Genomic DNA, 19672 nt, shown 5'->3' with positions numbered 1-19672 from the left:
ATGGTACAGCCAACCGCAGATTAAATAGGAGGAAAAAGATTTTTCCTACGGAAAATAAGTTGGCAATGCTGAGAACACCGAGGCATTCTTGATAAGACGCTTGAGGAGGGTCGAGAAAACTTTCCTGGAAAAGCGCAACCCCAGTATCGAAGGTCATGCTACACGTGGATTGGCAACTTTCGGGAGCATGCTGTCTGTCTACACAATTCTACCCAAATACCTGTTTGCTCACATTTTATTTTTCAAATGTAGTTCTGACATTGTAGTCATTTTGCAATTATTTTTATTCGTTCTTATTTTGCTTTGCTTTTATGTCACTTTTATAATTAATCGAAACTATGAAGATGGATGATAAATAGATTAAATTGATGAAGAGACACGTAAAAAAGATATTTACAGACCAGGACTCGAACCCGGGACCTAAAGCGGATAGGTTGGGGGGGGGAAGACCGTCAATAACTCCCGGCCACGAACTGGCTTATAATTTTTGTAATTTCTCAGGAGTATTTTTTGTTCTGTTCATGCATAATGCCTGCTTTCGGAAACTTAATTTATAAGTGACACACTTCGTTCGGTGGGGACAAGCCACGTATTGTTTGAGAAGAGGGACACATCTCGTTCATATACTAGATACAATCATGGACTATACTTGAAATGGCCTCCCCGATGGAGCAGTGGTTGCGTCGTCGCCTAGTAATCAAGGGGTCCCGGGTTCGATACCCGGTGGAGGCACAAGTGGTTCGGATTCCACTTCAAACTGTAGGTCCAGTCCCGATTAGCCTTACTGTGCATAAAGTGAACTCAAAACACCAAATCAATCAATCACATACTTGAAATGTGACGTGCTAAACGCTACTTTCGGAGATCAGATGGACAAGGCAATTTTGATATACAAGTTGCATTTTCTCTACTTAGATTATTTATGTCCAAATTTTATCCTAATAGATAATCTCGCAACAACGCAAAATGTTTAAATTAACTCGAATTCACAATGACTCATATACAGTGTGTTTATAAATGAACGGTGCGGTTTCAAAAAATAATAATAAATCTATTTATTACCTTACACGAGCAAAACTTACACCGTAAGCAGCAGCAACTATCCAAGTTTATATAACTTTATTTAAATTTGTATAAAGATAGAAATCGAGAGGGGGCAATTGCCCCTCTGTGCCCCCTTGCAGGTGCTCTTGCCCGTCTGGAAGAAATAGTGCACGAAAGACGTGAAAACTAAATCCATCTTGAGTATCCTTTTGTCTTGCTACTCTTAGATTCTGCAACCTTTCTTTCTATAGTCCAATGTTTGCCTTCCTTACCTCCTAGAATTGATTTCTGTACAAGTTTGAGGGCCAATCTCCCCTGCCCCCTGTGGTTGTGCCACTGCAACGGCGGACCGTTGTTGCTTTGTGAACTTTCATCGGCTTCAAAATACTTCATTTTCTTCAAGAGCACAATATCGTTTAATAACCGGCGATATGATTCCTCTACCCTAAATTTCTGGATTAAAGTATAATAATAAAGGGGCATGGAAATCTGCAAGGGGGGCGAGGATGGCCACCTCTCCCCTTTAGAAAACGAATGTCAGCTAAAAGTATATATTTCACACGTATAATTTGATTTGTCAAAGTAATTTACATTAATTATTATAATGGGGATGCAGGAATGAGATAATTTCGAATACAAGTGGTGTTTCTTGAGGGGGCAACACTATTATCGGGTTAATATGCCCCATGGCATATTTCCCTGCTTCTAAAATATCGAAAGATGTCCATGACGAGAGGGGGGCATTTGCCCCCCCCCCCCCTTGCACCCCGTGCGCACGCCTATTGCTACTCATTTCTACACTAGTTGGAAGCTTTATTCAATTTCGAGCCAAAAATGTAATTTAATATCAAATCAGGGTTGTTAAACGTCCACGAACCAATAAATTCTAGTGGGTTCTATTGGGTTCCGCAACAAAACCGGGATCTTTTTTATCGCACAGTTTAAATTCGGTCCAAGTTGCGTATTCTTTCATTTCAATGTGGAACTTAGACCGTCTTTAAATTGATCCGGAAAGAAGGTCCCTGTGCCGTATTTCAATTGATCCGGAGAAAAGGTTCCTGGAACGAATTGAAATATTTTAAACATAAAAAGGCTCTTTACGGTCCAGATCCATTTATGCTTGCTAATATTCCCTGCTGAACCGGAATTGAAATGATTTAAAATTCCTGAACCTTTAACAACCCTGGTTGAAATTCATTTTTTTTACAAACAACCATATTTTTAACGGCTATTTCACATTAATCCCATACGATATACTGAGTTATTTTTCGCAATGTTCAAAAGAAAGGTAAGAGATTTGGGCTATTCCTTTTTCTGCCTTGATGTTAAATAGATTATATTCGTCACGCGCCTATAACGTTACTAGCTAACATTTGGGATTTGTTCTTTCCTTGTAACGTTAACATCTACCATACTGAATTTATTTACGTTCTTTATGCAGATGGTATGTACCCAACTGCATTTTGTTCCGTTCCGCTACAGTGGTTTACATATTGTTACATTCCTATGTAACGTTACTTAACCATATTGCCTTTCACTTCATTCCGTTACGGAGGATTGCATTCAATTACGTTCCTATGTACCGTTATTTACTACCATGTTGCATTTCGTTACGTTTTTTGTAACGCTAGTATATGCCATATTGCATTTCGTTACTACGCTCCTTGTAACGGTAGTATATACCATATTGCATATTACGTTATGTTCCAATGTGCTCATTTCGTTCCGTTCCTTTATAACGTTAATATCTACCATAATACATTTTGTTACGTTCTCTGTAACGTCAGTCTATAACATATTGCATTTCGTTACGTTACATGGGTACCAGCAGCTGAACCATACTCTTCCTCCTACAAAATGGAACGTACCGTGTAACGCAAATTGGGTACGTTACGACTCCCTGCTTCGCACCATGTGAAGAGAACATATTGTAGATGGAAATTTTACATGCCATATGTATGTACATTCGGAATGCATTTATCATGCACTTTCTTTCTTTCAAAAACAGTTTGTGTGCTTGTTTTCCATTATTAGCTAATGTGAAATTGACGTGTTGAAAAAAAATATTTCTAATCCTCTCTTTCAACACAAATGCTTCAGAACCGACTTCTACCCCCTTTTTGCATGATTTATGAGGATAATAATGCCTTTCATGCTACTTTATTACTATTATTGTTATTGTTGGCACGTTTATCCAAGTACTTGCCCCCCCCCCCCCCCCAAACGAGGGTAACGGTAATGCCCCTGGCTGGCTACGGCCCTGGTGTTCGCAGTAGAACAGTGTGTTGTTCGACTCGCGACCTCAGCGTCGAACGTGACATGTTTCAGTCCTGCCCTATATCACTATAGTATATACGTATATTGCTTGTTTACGACATATACTTATGGATCCTGTGCCACGGAAAACCTATTTCAATGTGTGTGTGTGTGGGGGGGGGTGTAGCAACATTCATAAATCTCATTTCATTGGCGATGTGGCTTACGAAGCTTTGAGTTCCCTTTTTTAAGTAGTGAAAATCTATTGCAGTTGGCAACACTTCAGACAGGTGTGAGCCCGGTGCAGTTTCTACTCGAAGCAACTACGTCATGCAGAGGGAGCAGCGTGCAGTTGATTGAATGAACGCACTGAGACCTACTAGGTATCTTACGACTGCGGGTACCCGGCGGGTTTTCGATACCTGCCAAGAACGATCTGGGCAGATGGTCAGTCAAGGTGCTCAAGCGAGGGTGTTGCGCAGGTTGCATGGCATTTCAGGAGCGATGTCTCGCGAACGGGTCTGCTCCAGGTCTTGTGCAGGCCTCTAGCTCTGACCTGTTCCATTTGCTCACCTTGTAGACGTGGTCTTTCGGAGCTCTTCCCTTTGCACAGGCATGCCGTATTCTTAAATTGGTTGTACCGTCTTCGGATGTTGTTATCCGATGGGGAATCACATCCATATTCCCGCTGAAGAGCACGTTGCACTCCAATAGCTGAGTTACACCTTGCAAATTCTAAGACACAAAAGGCTTTACACTCAGGAGTCATCTCCATCTTTACGACTAGCGCCGTGATGCGCCGGAGTTACGAAACATCACCTGCGAAGTAGATACAAAAACTGTTTGATTTACCGTTCCTTTTAAGGTATGTTTCATTTCTGTAATGTATATGTAATAGAACAGTGTTCCGCAACCTTTTTTTACTCACGGCACATCCCAGACGGGCCTAGACTCAACACGGCACACCAAAATGTCTGTCCCCTCAAAATCATATGAATCTTAATATAATTAAGAAATATTACGTCGTTATGTAATCAATTATTATTATTATCATTGTTATTATTGTTATTATAAAACGAATAGACTTTTATATTTATTAAAATTTATTAACTTTAATTCACTGTAGAAAATACACATTTCTAATACGAATTTTAAAGTAAATAACTCTACTCATACCTTCAATGTGATAGTTGAGCCTGCTTAGCTGCACACAGACGGCTGATTCGTGGCGGAATCGTTGACAAAGCAAGCCTCATTTCTTCATCGATGGATTTGAGTCTCTCTCTCTTTGATTTTTTAATTGCAGTCAACGTCGAGAAGCCCCGTTCACACAAATAAGTAGTGGAAAATGGTAATAACGCATTAACTGCCATCTCGGAGATAGCCGGGTATTCCCTGCTTATTGACAACCAAAATGTATCCAAAGGCACTTCGAAAAATTTTAATTTCAAAGTTCTGTCTGCTTTCAAATCTGCCAGTTCCTCTTGTAAGCGTAATTTTTTCAGAAGATATTTCAAATACATACTGAATGGATCACGAACCCAGTCAAAATCTTCAACGCTCTCTCCAAAATATTTTTTGAAAATCTGCTGCAAGAGTACTAAATGTTCTTTAATTAAGTCCATCAACACCTTGTTATCGTCAGCAAGGGGCCATACAGTTTGGAACATCTCACACGATCCATTTTCAATTGTCTGTATCCACAATTTCAACTTATTAATAAATCCTTGAATCTTATCCATACTAGTCAGAATATTTTCGTTTCTACCTTGGATTTTTCTGTTTAGTTCATTCAAGTGTACGAAAATATCGGAAAGATATGCCAACTTAGATACCCATTCATCATTTGCAAATAAATCCGCATACTCATGCCCCTCATGTCAAAAATGAAAGTACCTCCTCTTTAAGTTCAAACATTCGCGTTAACACTTTACCTCGAGATAACCATCGTGCTTCTGTATGTAGCAGAAGTGTAGTGTGCTCTGATCCCATTTCTTGACACAAACCGTTAAAAAGCCGCATATTTAGGGGCCGCGATTTGATTAAGTTCACGACTTTTACTACTTCGTCCATCACAATTTTCAGAGGAGATGGCAAAGACTTAGATACAATGGTTTCGCGGTGAATGAGACAATGGTCGGTTCGTAAGTTAGGATTTACTTCGCATACTTTACCCACGAATCCTTTCACTCGGCCTGTCATAGAAGCGGCTTCGTCTGTACAAACACTAACGCAGTCCTCACATGTTAATTCATTACGGACCACATATTCATTAGTCGTACCAAATATTTCTTCACCGGTTGCTCGCTCGGGTAGTTCTTTGCAAAAAAGGAAATTACTTGCAATTACATCCCCATCAACATACCTTATGTAGGAAACAAGCTGTGCGTGACCGCCAATATCGGTGGACTCGTCGATCTGAAGTGAGAACTTTCGACTGCTCTTTATTTTCTTCTTCATAATGTCTTCGACGTCACTGGACATGTCACTAACTCGGCGGTTGATTGTGTCAGCAGAGAGGAATTTTTGAAATATCAGTAGCAGCTTCTGAACCCAGGACTATTTTTACCATTTCTTTACACGCGGGCATTAACAACGTTTCTGCTATTGTGTGTGGTTTTTTGCCTTTACGATAAGTTCGGCTACCTTATAGCTAGCTTCCTGAACTTTTTGCGAAACACGTACCGACGTAGCCATGCGCGTCACTTGTTTTTTATTTTGTTCCAACAACCGACGAAAATAATTCACATATTTACTTAACAGAGAGGAACGTTTTGTTGAAAAATATCATTTTAATTTACTGGGAACCATAGCATCATTACTGAGTTTTTCACCACACACAACACACTCAGGGATTGGGCATATTTTGTCACCACACAAAAAAAAACGTAAGATAAATAGTTATCACTATATTGCCGGTGAACTACTTTCTGTTTCTCTTTTTCGGGCTCGATGGCGGACCACTCCGTAGAAGGAACTTATCCATATAGAAAAAATAAAATAGTAAGACTGGTGTAGCAATCCAATATTCGCACTACTGCAGAGCACAGCTGTGATAGAACTGAACTGAAATACTGTAATTGTTGTCTGACAATGTGTGGGTCCTTCGGTGAAGGAAAAGAGCAATAAAGTTTAAGAAGCGCCGACAAACAGGCACAAAACAGCCAGCCGTACACAAAAGATGCAGTGTTACCATAGAACAAACAAAGAACTCGCTTGAATAGCTCTATTGTATGATTGGTACGGCCCGCTAAAAGGCTTGCTAAAATTCTTACGCGGCTTTCTTTGCGGTGAACTCAAAGCTTGCCTCCTGTAACCAATCAAACCGGCCCAATATTACAGGCGAGAATACATATAAGATGAGCAAACTATAACAATATTGAGTAAATAAATTAGATTTAATTTCTATGAAAATAACAGATATCTGCAAGAATAAACAAGCATCTTCTTACTTAAAATCGACAATTAATTTCTTACAATATTACAATAGTAGGTAAAAGTTCGCGTCACATCTTTCACCTTGTAACGGCACACCGGTTGCGGAACACTGAAATAGAAGATACACTTAATTGAAACACCGATATTCATTTTGGAACACCCTGTATTTCTGAAACACCTGGAATGACAAGTAGTGGCATGGCAAGCTTGTATTCGAATGGTGAAATCTTGAAGTGGCACGCGACACGTGTCGCTTGTCGCTTCGGTGGGAAATCTCCCTCTAAGGTAACGTTTCAAGATCCGGATTCATCAGAAAGAATAAGGAAGCTTTGAAATCAAAGTGACAAGCGACACTTGAAAAATAGTAACACTGTTGAGACTTGTTTCCATGTTAATAAAACATCCAAACCGTCGATCACGATTTCCTGCTGGCAAAATTGTCATTTTGTTTCAACTTCTCCCAACCCGCTGTTGACTGGACTCGATCATTCTTAACAGCCAGACAGCAATGCACATTCGTTTCTGAAAATAAGTCGTTATGGTTGCCGATAAATTGCGATGTACCCCAAGGATGCGTTTTGTTTCCGCTACTGTTCTCCATGTACATAAATGATACATCGAAAACATTAAATCAACAAATCTGTACTCTGATGACGTTCAATGTTACTTATCGTTTCCTAAAACAAACAACAATATGGCCATCAAAGCTCTAAACGCTGATATTATGAACGTCTGCAAGTGGTCTCAGGCAAACGGTCTACGAGTAAATGCTGAGAAAACGAAATGTATTTTAATTGGCTCACGGCAGCTCATATCCGCAACAGAGAAGTCCTCCATCCCGGACATTCTTGTAGACGGAAAACCCATTTCACTATCACTTTCAGTAAAAGACATGGGAATTGTTGTGAACGAACACCTCACCTGGAGTGACCATGTGAAGGCCATATGCAAGAAATCTTACGCAGCATTACATTCATTGTGCCGCCTAAAAAAAATCTTACTACAAGAGGTAAAAAAAAAATACTCGTGGAATCGCTACTTTTGTCGCAAATAGACTACTGCGATTTGAAGTATGTTGACCTTAACGGTAAACTAGCAAGACGTCTACAGCGAATACAAAATGCGTGTGTGCGTTTTATTTGTAACATCAAATATTTTGACCACCTGAAACGTTCTTGTAATTAGACGCGTCGTATTATTATACTATTAATATTAACTTAATAATACTCAGCGGTGAACGATGAGACTCGGTGAAGTACACAGACTCCTCTCCGGTACAGGGATAGTGTTAGGCAAAGACAATATTCACAGCTCAGAGAAATAAAACCACATTACTGCAGTATGTATAAACTGAAAGGTTTTATTCTTTATTTATTGCAATTATAATGCAAATATACTTGAGACGAAGCCGAGGACTTCGCTTTGTCGATGAATTGACTCAACTAAAACGCATAAACTCAATGCGTGGCTATCGGCAAGCCTATGATCACATAGACCTAGCTTGCGACACGAACTACCACACCAAGAGATATTCAATGATAACTGAGCCAATATTTGCTCTTTAGCCTTTTATTTCCAAATTAATCCTTACGCTAGCTTTATTATTTAACGTCGAATGGTTGCAGTATTGTGCATATCATCAATGCATGGCTATCGGCGTACCTATGATCACATAGGCCTAGCTTGCGACCCGAACTACCATACCAAGATGTATGCACAACACCGAGGAGTTCGTTTTAATTTTAAAAGCTTCGTCGATCCGTGGCGAAAAAGTGTGATGTTTCTTACGTGATGTCCTCGCTTTTATACTATTTTCGAGAACACAGATTAAAGTACAGATGAATCACTCACTATCTACAAAAGGATACTGTCAACAAAACGGAGATCTATACATCTTTAGAAATACAAATTCGTATAGTGCACTCTTGCAAACATGAAGATACATTAAACTACTCATAACAGAGCATAAAATAAAAAAAAACATTAAACAAAATATATATATTACAAACAGGGTGCAATATTACATATAATAACACAACATTTACGTGTCCTTTCATAAAAGTATAATATATCAGTGACATATTTTAAAGTTGTGACGTCACATAAAAATATGGATCATATCATCTGCCCCTTCCTTTCGGAAAGTAAGTTTCAGGAAGGAAGTTATCTACCTGGAGGAAACTTAGTTTTAAAGTACAAACTCTTTCTTTTTATCCTCCGAAAAACGCACCAGTTTTAGGTTATCCAAGTTAACCTTACCATATAATTCTTTAGTCTTTGGAATTAACAATGTCACAACATTATTTCCCACTTTGTCCACTAGATAAGGTCCTATCCACAACATAAATAACTTTTGAATGGTCCTATCTAGTGAGGAGCTTAAGGAATGGTTTTTAACCATCACGAAGTCTCCACCTGTCATTGTCTTGGCGTTTCCCTTCCTTTTTAAATCCTTCGACAGCTTCTTCTTCTACCTAACTTGGGCTAAGAATAATTTGGACTTCCAATCCGGTTGGGCTTCTTCCCCGTTCGGGCCAATTGAAATGAGTTAGGATCTCTCTGGGTATAGGATGACTGAAGAATAGTTCAGCAGTCGAATATCCAGTGGTCTCGGAAATAGAATAATTAATCAACAAAACGACTGGAGGCCTATGTTACCATCAGGCTCATCAAAAATTAAGGAGCTCATACAAGATGAATATCAAGGCACAGTAACATCTCATTGTTTCACTTTATCAGTTCTTCATTCATGAGCTTTCTTTAGGCTATAGGTATGGGATATGGAGATCGATACACAGGTAGTGTGGTGGTGATTTCAATCTTACACTGGAAGTTTTTAATAGTACCAGGTCTCTCGGAAAATACATCTTTATGCTTCAGTAAGACTTCCTTCAATTGGCTTCTACCCCTTTCGCATAAAATCTCATTCGCATTGACCTTCTGAAGAATGTCGTCAGGACTAGCCGTCCACTGATCGACATGGGAATCTTCACGGACTTTTCTTACATACGTCCCTGTCGAAGATCTATTATTCACGAGGTCCTGCTCTACCGGAACTCCGTCTACGGTGAGGGATAACTTCTCGCGCTGTAGGTCAATTCCTGCTTCATATTTCCTGAGGAATGGGTAGCCCAAAATAAAGTCAGCTTCGAGACCTTTCAAGACAAACATGTCCTCCAATAAATTTCTTCCAGCAACCTCTAGATATACTTGTGTACATCCCACAACTCTAGTTTTGTTTCTCCCAGTGAAATCAGTCAGCCTAACATCTGGACATGTTTGTAACTGCAATAACGGCAGCTTCTCTTTAATCTTCTTCCAAATGGCGTAGCTCATGAGATTACATTCGCTGCCAGTGTCCAGAACACAAATAAAATCGACGCCTGTTACAGTTGCCTTAATTGACGGAGCCCTGGGTAAATTTTCCTTTCTAACTGCCTGTTGTAGTGCTCTATCTAAAGTTTGTTCTCCTTCATTGAGAGTCAGCACAACAAAAAGATGATTATCTTTTATAACGCTATCATCTGTTCCCAGAGAAGTCCAAGATTTTAGCCCAACCGTGATCGGGAACGAAGAATTCACGTTGGGAGACTGGCTAAATCCGACTGCATACCACTCGGAGTAGCACTAGTCGATGGTGCCCAACAAAAGTCTCTTGTTATGTCGACGCTTTGACGTTGCTCGCTCGTCAAACGTGAAGCAGAAGGTTGAAACGGAGGCGCCGTCTCTCTGAAGTAACTGGGTTCAGAGGCGTTACATCAAGAGTCACGGGAATGGTCTTCTGGATCAGATCTGGAACGACGCGAACCACGTGCGTAGTTGTTCCTGCCATCCCTTCTCGGAGGATTACGCCGCCTGTTGTAATTGGAATAACCATTTGTATGGTTCTGCGTAACTTGTCTGACCCGGTGGGGTTGGTTTCCAATTCTATTTTGTCTAGGAGCATTTCCCTGATTTGCACCTTCTCTATTCCACACCGGCTTCCAACTGTCCTGCTCCTCAAGCACCTCGAATCTTTTAAAAAAATCAGCAAGCTGTTGTACAGTTCGAGGAGAGTTAGCCAATTTCAAACTGCGGGCTCTATATGGAAGCTGGGAGATGATTAAGTTCACTATCTCTGGTTCTACATAACGGGCAGACAGATTGCGGTAGGCTGAGTAAATGGACCAATCGTATTCCTCCATACTCATACCTGACTGCTTTGAATATCTGAGAGATCTCACTGCCGTCAGCTGCCTCTCTTTGGCCTCTTCAGAAGCATATTGCTTGCAAAAATGGCGGCAGAAATCAGAAAAGGATCTGAACTCCAACTGATTTGCTCGAAACCAATGCTCAGCCTGGCCTTTGAATAACCGAGCAATAATTTCCAATCGGTATTCGTATGGAACTTGCATTAAATCAAAGTTGATATTAAGTTATTTTAAATACAGTTCAGCATTCTGGGCTTCCAGGTCTCCCTTGAACTTGGACAAGGAATTAAGGTCTGCCATTCTGGGGCTTCCTGTCGTTGCTGATCGATGAGTTCGCGGTGGTGACTCATCTGACCCGCTCCTCACATTTCCATGCCTTCGTGTTCGCTTCCTGATATTCGCTTGATACTGAGAGTCAGAGCTGGTGTTGGAAGAGGAGGGACTTCGATCTTTCTTCCTTTCTATACGTTTCCTCTTTGCCCCTTCTTCATAAGGACGATGCCGTGACCTGCGAGATTCACGCTCTCTGTAACCTCTATCATCGCCCGAAAGACTAAAGGTAGGTGGAACTGCAAAGGCCACTTCATTAGCTCTTGAATCAGCAGTACCTCGTGGGCGACAGACTTGTTTGTCTTTTCTAGTTCTCTCTCCACCTGTTCTGTCCATTGCTTCTTTTAGTTCAATGTTAATGGTTGGCAACACTGCACTCTCAGCAACTGCAGACGGACGACCAGCTGCTCGAGATCCAGTTTCTGTTTCCGTTTGCCGGGAAACGTGCATGGTCTCTAACTGATTCGTAAGTTGTTCTACTTGAGTCCTTATTTCCTCAACATCCTTGCTTCTTTGAGACACAACTACTGAAATCTGACTAACATTTTCTTGGACCTCAGCCCGGAACTGTATTTTGTCAGTCTCGGCCTCGGCCAACATCTGTTCTATTGTCAGCTGTTTTTCAATAATCCTATTGCACTCTCCAGTGAATCTCGAGTTAATATCCTCCACATCTGTGCGAACATTTTCCGTGGCTTTATTTACATCGGCTGCCAAGCTACGCCGGAAGTCATCAAAGTCTATCTCTCTAACCTGCCGGATTTCTTCAGAGAATCGCGCCCTAGTTTCGTCGTTCTCAGACTTCAGTTGTTGATTCTCACAGGCCATCTCGCCTATTTCAGCTCTTAATACTTTTATAGATTCATCGTGCTGCTTACCGATATCATCCTTTAGCAACGCACATTGTCTGAGGATATCTTTCTTTAATATGTCAGATTGTCTACAGATATCAGCCTTCAGTGCTTCAGACTGTTTACACATATCAGTCTGCAATGTTTCAGACTGTTTGCAGATATCAGCTTTCAGTGCTTCAGACTGTTTACACATATCAGCCTGCAATGTTTCCATACTTTCGACTTGTTGCTTGCTAATTCCTTCAATCATGGCTCTTAATGCTTTGAACATATTTAATGGATCAGATGAACTATCCGTAGACAATGATTCACAATCTTTACAAACCAAATCGGTAGCATCGTGGCTTTCAGTTCGAATATCTAAGCCACAACATTCATAATGTAGAACCCTTCTACATTTCTTGCATACAAATGTGGTTCTTTCTTCTTCAATGGCCCGACAACAATCGGGAACATTAAGCTCTGAACTTGAAGCAAGATTTTTATTTGCGCTACGCAAATGCTTCTTCTCCATTTCGAAACGAAATAGCTTTGTGCTTTTCTACAACTATGAAAGTTCAGTGCTCTTGCACAATTAATCTCAACTTTAAATAATTGTCTTGCCCTTGTACACTACAATATCGAGCCAACACGTTGAGCTGCTACTTGAAACGTTCTTGTAATTAGACGCGTCGTATTATTATACTATTAATATTAACTTAATAATACTCAGCGGTGAACGATGAGACTCGGTGAAGTACACAGACTCCTCTCCGGTACAGGGATAGTGTTAGGCAAAGACAATATTCACAGCACAGAGAAATAAAACCACATTACTGCAGTATGTATAAACTGAAAGGTTTTATTCTTTATTTATTGCAATTATAATGCAAATATACTTGAGACGAAGCCGAGGACTTCGCTTTGTCGATGAATTGACTCAACTAAAACGCATAAACTCAATGCGTGGCTATCGGCAAGCCTATGATCACATAGACCTAGCTTGCGACACGAACTACCACACCAAGAGATATTCAATGATAACTGAGCCAATATTTGCTCTTTAGCCTTTTATTTCCAAATTAATCCTTACGCTAGCTTTATTACTTAACGTCGAATGGTTGCAGTATTGTGCATATCGTCAATGCATGGCTATCGGCGTACCTATGATCACATAGGCCTAGCTTGCGCCCCGAACTATCATACCAAGATGTATGCACAACACCGAGGAGTTCTTTTTAAGTTTAAAAGCTTCGTCGATCCGTGGCGAAAAAGTGTGATGTTTCTTACGCGATATCCTCGCTTTTATACTATTTTCGAGAACACAGATTAAAGTACAGATGAATCACTCACTATCTACAAAAGGATACTATCAACAAAACTGACATCTATACATCTTTAGAAATACAAATTCGTATAGTGCACTCTTGCAAACATGAAGATACATTAAACTACTCATAACAGAGCATAAAATACAATAAACATTAAACAAAATATATATATTACAAACAGGGTGCAATATTACATATAATAACACAACATTTACGTGTCCTTTCATAAAAGTATAATATATCAGTGACATATTTTAAAGTTGTGATGTCACATAAAAATATGGATCATATCACACCTTACCCCAGCTTTCAAACACCTAGGTTGGTTCGACCTTTCAACACGCCGTCGCTACCACGCTCTTACAGCGCTCTACAAAATAGTGTTTTCAAGAGAACCCCCTTACCTACTTTCACGATTTCAACCCCTAAGCGCAGCACACACCTTTGCTACCCGTTCGCGAAACAACTGGCTGCTCACCATTCCCTCCCACAAGACAGCGTTTTACGGAAATTCCTTCACGGTCACTGCCACCAGAGCGGATGGCGTACGTCGAGCGCACATGTATCGAGCGCACACAGAGGATAAGCCGTATATTGAGCGTACGTGAGGGTCACATACCTGAGTCACCCTAGCATATCCAACGTGCAGGCAGGGAGGAGATCGGAATTTGCAAAGTGGGTTCATTCCTTGCAAAGTATTTGTAGTGAGAAGGTCGTGGTTCATAGCGCTTTGTTTTTGTCAAGTTTTTCAAATGGAAGTAATCACCACTTACAAGAGTAAACCTAGTTTTGTGCTCGACGGATATCGGTACCGTATTGGCCGTCAAACTGAGAACATTATCCACTGGCGGTGTGTGAGGGAACGGCAACTCAAGTGCAAGGGTTTAGTGAAAACGTCATCGAACTACGATGTTCAACAACATAAATGTATGGAATGTTTCCGGTCAAAGACACCGGACAAATAATCCGTCTGAAGGATGGAACAACAAGTTCAACAGGATCACCTACTCCTCCAGAAAATGAAAAAAGAAGCGAAAGAGATAAGGGGCAGAATAATGGTTCAAGACTTGGGAATCCAAAGCAGGAAGAGGAGACGCAAGTACATTGAAACTGACAGACGCACACAAGCCTATCGTATATGACCAAGTTTGATTGAAAGACATTAACCTTATGTGACGAGGCTATTGCCGATGGAAAATATATTATTGTGAAACGTTTTGACGAAGCTGACTGCTGAATTAAAAAATATTAATCCTAAGAAAATCTGAAGAAGCCTTTGCTAAGAGACAACAACTTATAAACCACCATGGTGTATTAGATTACACATTCTCGAGTCGAAAGTCTGGATAAAAGTGTGAGGGAAAGTTGAAATTTAATCATAAAGGTAGAAAAAATGTGTGCGCTCGATATACGGTCGTTTAAAGGTCATTCAGGAAGTGTGCGCTCGATGTACGAAATTTCCTTTTGCGCTCGATGTACGTGCGCGCATCGCACGACACCCCAGAGCGCGGAACGACCTCCCCAATTACATAAGAAACTCTTCTTCTCTCGGTCAATTCAAATCAAAATTAAGAAAGCATCTTCTGAAGGCAACTTACCAGTACTGAAAACAAGGAAAGACAATAAAATGAAACCTTCATTGATGTAAATTTGTAGCACAAACACTGACTGACTTTTCTGTATTTTTAGTATTTTTGTTAGGCCTATGTGTGTGTTCATGCTGTACGTGCATTTTGATACGTTTCTTACAGTATATAAGTGTATTTTTGTGTTTTTCTTTTTTGTGTTTCTTTTCTTCATTTTGTGTTTTTTCTTTTGTGTTATTCCTTCTTGTGTGTTTTTATTCTTTTTTCTTTTTGTTTTTAAAATTTTCTTTGGTATTTTCATATTTTATATTTCACAAACTGTTAGATATTCAACTCAATTTGTAAAATGTAAAGTGGAGATGGTTATGTGTAAGAAAAGGCTTGTGCGTTAACTTCGCCATACAAAAGAATAAACAAATAATTAAATAATAAAAATGCTGACCAAGGCAAAGATTTATTGCATATAAAAATATATACACTAAACACGTGACGTTTCCACCCTCTAACGGGGTCTTCGTCAGACGAAGATTCACAAGAAATTCGAATGTCTTATCCAATTTATTTATTATGAATCTTGGTCTGAAGAAGATCCTGTTAGAGGGTGTAAACGTTACGTGTTTAATGTATGTATTTTATATATGCAATAAATTTTGCCTTGGTTAGAAGGTTTTATTGAAGAATAAATGCAACCTTTCGTACCGGAGTGAAACAACAAGCTGCATGTGTCGCTTGTCGCTATGACTTGGCCGGTCTCTCAATAGAGTGCGTCGTGTCGCTACGGTCTGTTACTAACTCATGCGCAGTTGAATGCTTCTTAACAGATTACAGCCAACCCCCCTTTTCGTTTCACTTGGGTGTGAAACCCCTTGTCGAGTGTTGTCTGTCGCCTCTTGCGTGTGTCTTGTACCTTGTAGCTTCGGTCCGAAAGCTTCCTTAGGAATATCTCACACCCAAGCGACACACGATACGTATCACTTGAGTATTTCACTGCATGCTTGTATTTGGACCTAAAAGGGATGAGGAGACAGGTGAGTGGAGAAGGTTACATAATTTAGAACTACATAATTTGTATTCATGTCCAGATATTATTACAATAATTAAATCAAGAAGACTTAGGTGGGAAGGCCATGTGACACGAATGGGACAGGAAAGAGGAGTTTACAGGATTCTTGTTGGGAAACCTGATGGTAAGAGACCTGTAGGAAGGCCAAGACGAAGATGGAGGGACAACGTTGAGATAGACCTAAAGGAAATCGGTAGGGATGGAAAAGAGTATATAGATCTTGCTCAAGATAGGGACCGATGGAAGGTTTGTGTTGATGCAGACATGAACCTTCGGGTTTAAGAAGGCTAGAGAGTTAATTAGTTAGTTAGCTTGTACAGTGTTTCACGCCACTACTGTGTGAAGAGTCGTTCCCAAGCGACATGTGTTGCGTGTCGCTTCGGTCTGAAATCTCCCTAAGGGACACCACGACCAGTTCAGGAACAACGTGCAAAATTATTCACAAACCCAGATATTTAGGTCAAGAATTGTAGTCTTTCTTCAGCAGTCTTTCAACTTTTACAACCTAATGTCTCTTCAGTTTCCACCAATTGCATCCAACTAGTCAAGAGTCTTGGAAATAAATATTGATTTATAAGTAAACCCTTCGTCGGCTGCAATACAGGAAGACAGAGGGAGCTATGATTCCAGAAAATTACCTGCTTTAGTTCCCAGGAGTATATTTCCCGACTACTAGAAACAAGCCGTTTCGCAAAATCGTAACTCATGGCCAAGCCCATTAAGCCCTTCTTTATGGGCCCTGCAAACGAGGAAGGCGATCTACGTGTTGATTCTGGGCTGTATTCAAATACGGCTCGCGCTATCAGGCCCAATCCTGGGATGAACCGAAAACGTTCCGGAACAAAACAAACACGTGTTAGTGGACCGTAAAACAGAGGCTTACTTTTTCCCTTAAAGTCCGTCGATTGTTCGCTGGCAGATAAGCACTCGGAGCGAGTGAATGAGAGGGAGAGAGAGAGATAGAGGCTGTGAAGAGAAGTGGGAGAAACAAAGATAAAGAGAAAAGTGATACGGAAAGTGGGTGAATTGAGAGATACAGAGAGAGGAATGAAATGGAAAGAGACTCAGAGAAGTAAATGGGGAGAGAGAGAGAAAGACCAATGATACAGGAATAGACAAGCGAGAGAAATAGAGATACATAGATAAAAATGGATGGAGATGAAATCGACGAGCGAGAGATAAAGAGAAAACAATATCACAGCAGAAAGAGAGAGTAAAAACGTGAAAAATGTGTAGACAAATGAGAGAGGGACAAAGAGGATGTGCAGAGGGAGAATGAGAGACGGAAAAATAAAGATTTTGAAAAGCAAAATGTGTCAGAAAGGGCGGAGAAGAAAGAGAGAGGAAATGGAAAGAAAGAGACTGAGAGAAGTAAATAAAGAGAAACCAGAGATAAAGAGAAAGACAATGACAGGAATAGACACGCGAGGTAAATAGAGAAGAATGGATGGAGATGAAATCGAAGAGCGAGAGAGAAAGAGAGAAGCACGTCAGAGCAGAGAGGGAAAGACCGGTAAATAGGGATCGACAAATGAAAGAGAGAGAGAGAAAGAGAGAGGAAAGAAAGAACAAAAGAGAGTGATTGAGTGGAAGAGATAGATAAGAGATGAGGAGAGAGACACGGAACCAGGGATGAACAATAGAAAGAGAGTTGTAGCGAAAGATAAGGAAATTTAGGAAAGAAGCAGGAAAAGTGGAAGGGACGAATCAAAGACGAGGAGAACGAACTACACGGAAACAGGAATAAACAAGATAAAGAGAGAAATAACGAAAGATAAGGAAACTAAGGAAAGATTAATCATTGGCACAAATATAAAAAGTGAGATAAAAGAGAACAAAGAAGAGTGAGCAGACTCACACAAACAGAAATAGCGAATAATGGGGAATAGAGAGAAGCAGAGAGAGACGTCCTATTTCAGAGAGTGGGGGGCGAGAAAGCAAAACATACGAGAGGTAGATGGACGATATACTCCGGTGATGTTTGGTGCAAAGTGCTGGAATAATTTTTAGCGATTAGCTTTGTGGCGCTCCGACCACCACAGTAATTAAACCCCGTACACTCTCGTGAACTCTGCATTGCAGGTCGGTTAAAATGCTGGTTATTTACTTATGTTAATCCCATGCAAAGCCTAATTGTTACCGCTCTGGCTTCTCGTCTGTTGCTAACATGCCAAACATAATTTTATTTTATTTATTTATTTACGACTTTGTTTACATGGCGAAGTTAAGGCATTAATGCCTTCTCTTCCACTTAACCATTAATTACATGGATATTTTTTTTCTTTGCAGTAAATTGTATACAATTAAGAAATTAAAAAAGATAAATGAAAAATAAAATAATAAAAGAAAAATAAAGTAGTGAAAGTAAAATGAAACTAAAAATGAAAGCAATACAGTTTGAATACAAGCAGTCAAGCCCTGGATTAACCATTAATTACGTACATTGCTCATTATTTTTACTAACACAATGAAAAAATGTAGCTTAGAAGAAATTAAAAATAAAAGCAATACAGTTTCCACATGCACACACACACACACAAACACACATTCACACACAAGTACCTACATAGAAAGCATATTTCGTGGGCTAAATGTATAACGTATTTCTTTCTGGGAATTTAATCTAGGTCCAATTGTTTAGCATGTATAATTTTAATTGTCTTTTGAATGCTACAACTGAGGAGGAGGCTTGGATTTCGGGGGGCAGTCTGTTCCAGTGTCCTGCAGAGGTAACGGTAAACGAATTGGCGTAGAAGTTAGATCTGTGGATAGGGATGGATAACAGAGATTTTTCACGTGATCTGGTGTTGCGGGAGTGCAAGTCCGAAAGATATTGAAACCGCCTGGAAAGGTATTTTGGATCTTTTATTTCTAGGGCTTTGTACAGTAGAACAAGGTTGTGGTAAATCCGTTTATCACTTAATTTCAGCCACTCGACCTTCGCATAATACGGTGTCAAATGTTCTGAATATTTTATGTCGAAAACGAAGCGGACACAGGTGTTCTGGATTCGCTGGAGGCGTTTAGCTTGCTCGCAATTAACGTCCGAGTAAACAGTGTCACAGTAATCAATAATAGGAAAAACAAGAGATTGGACAAGTTTGGTTTTTATACGTTCGGGGAGGAAGTTTTTAAGCCGGTAAAGAGAGTGTAGTGCACCGAAAGCTCTTTTACACACGGAGTTTACGTGTTCTCTCCAGTTAAGATTATTGTTTAGCGTAATTCCCAGATTTTTAACCGTGGTAGAGAGAGGCAAGTGTTTATCGTTGACCGATTGTGGCATTGACGTAGAAAAGCACATTAAAACAATCATTCCGATGACTATGCTAGTGATATTACTAGCTTCGTTTACAGCGTAACAATCAAGACACTTTAATATCATTATCCTACACATGAATATGTACATATACTACAGAATTGTGTAATAAGAAAGCCGAAAGGTATATCCCATAGCATACTATAAGCTATGTCTGACCGTTGAGTGGTCAAATAACGATATCGCCACGAAATATTCTGAGTTTGAATCATGGCTTGAATAAAAGGGAATTCTCGTGATGATTAGCCAAAAAGTAACAGAAAAGTGAAACAAAATAAAAAACAT

Source organism: Lepisma saccharinum, chromosome 23 (genome assembly GCF_977018435.1).
Source record: "Lepisma saccharinum chromosome 23, izLepSacc3.1, whole genome shotgun sequence".
NCBI lineage: Eukaryota > Metazoa > Arthropoda > Insecta > Zygentoma > Lepismatidae > Lepisma > Lepisma saccharinum.
Note: the sequence above shows the minus strand (reverse complement) of the source record.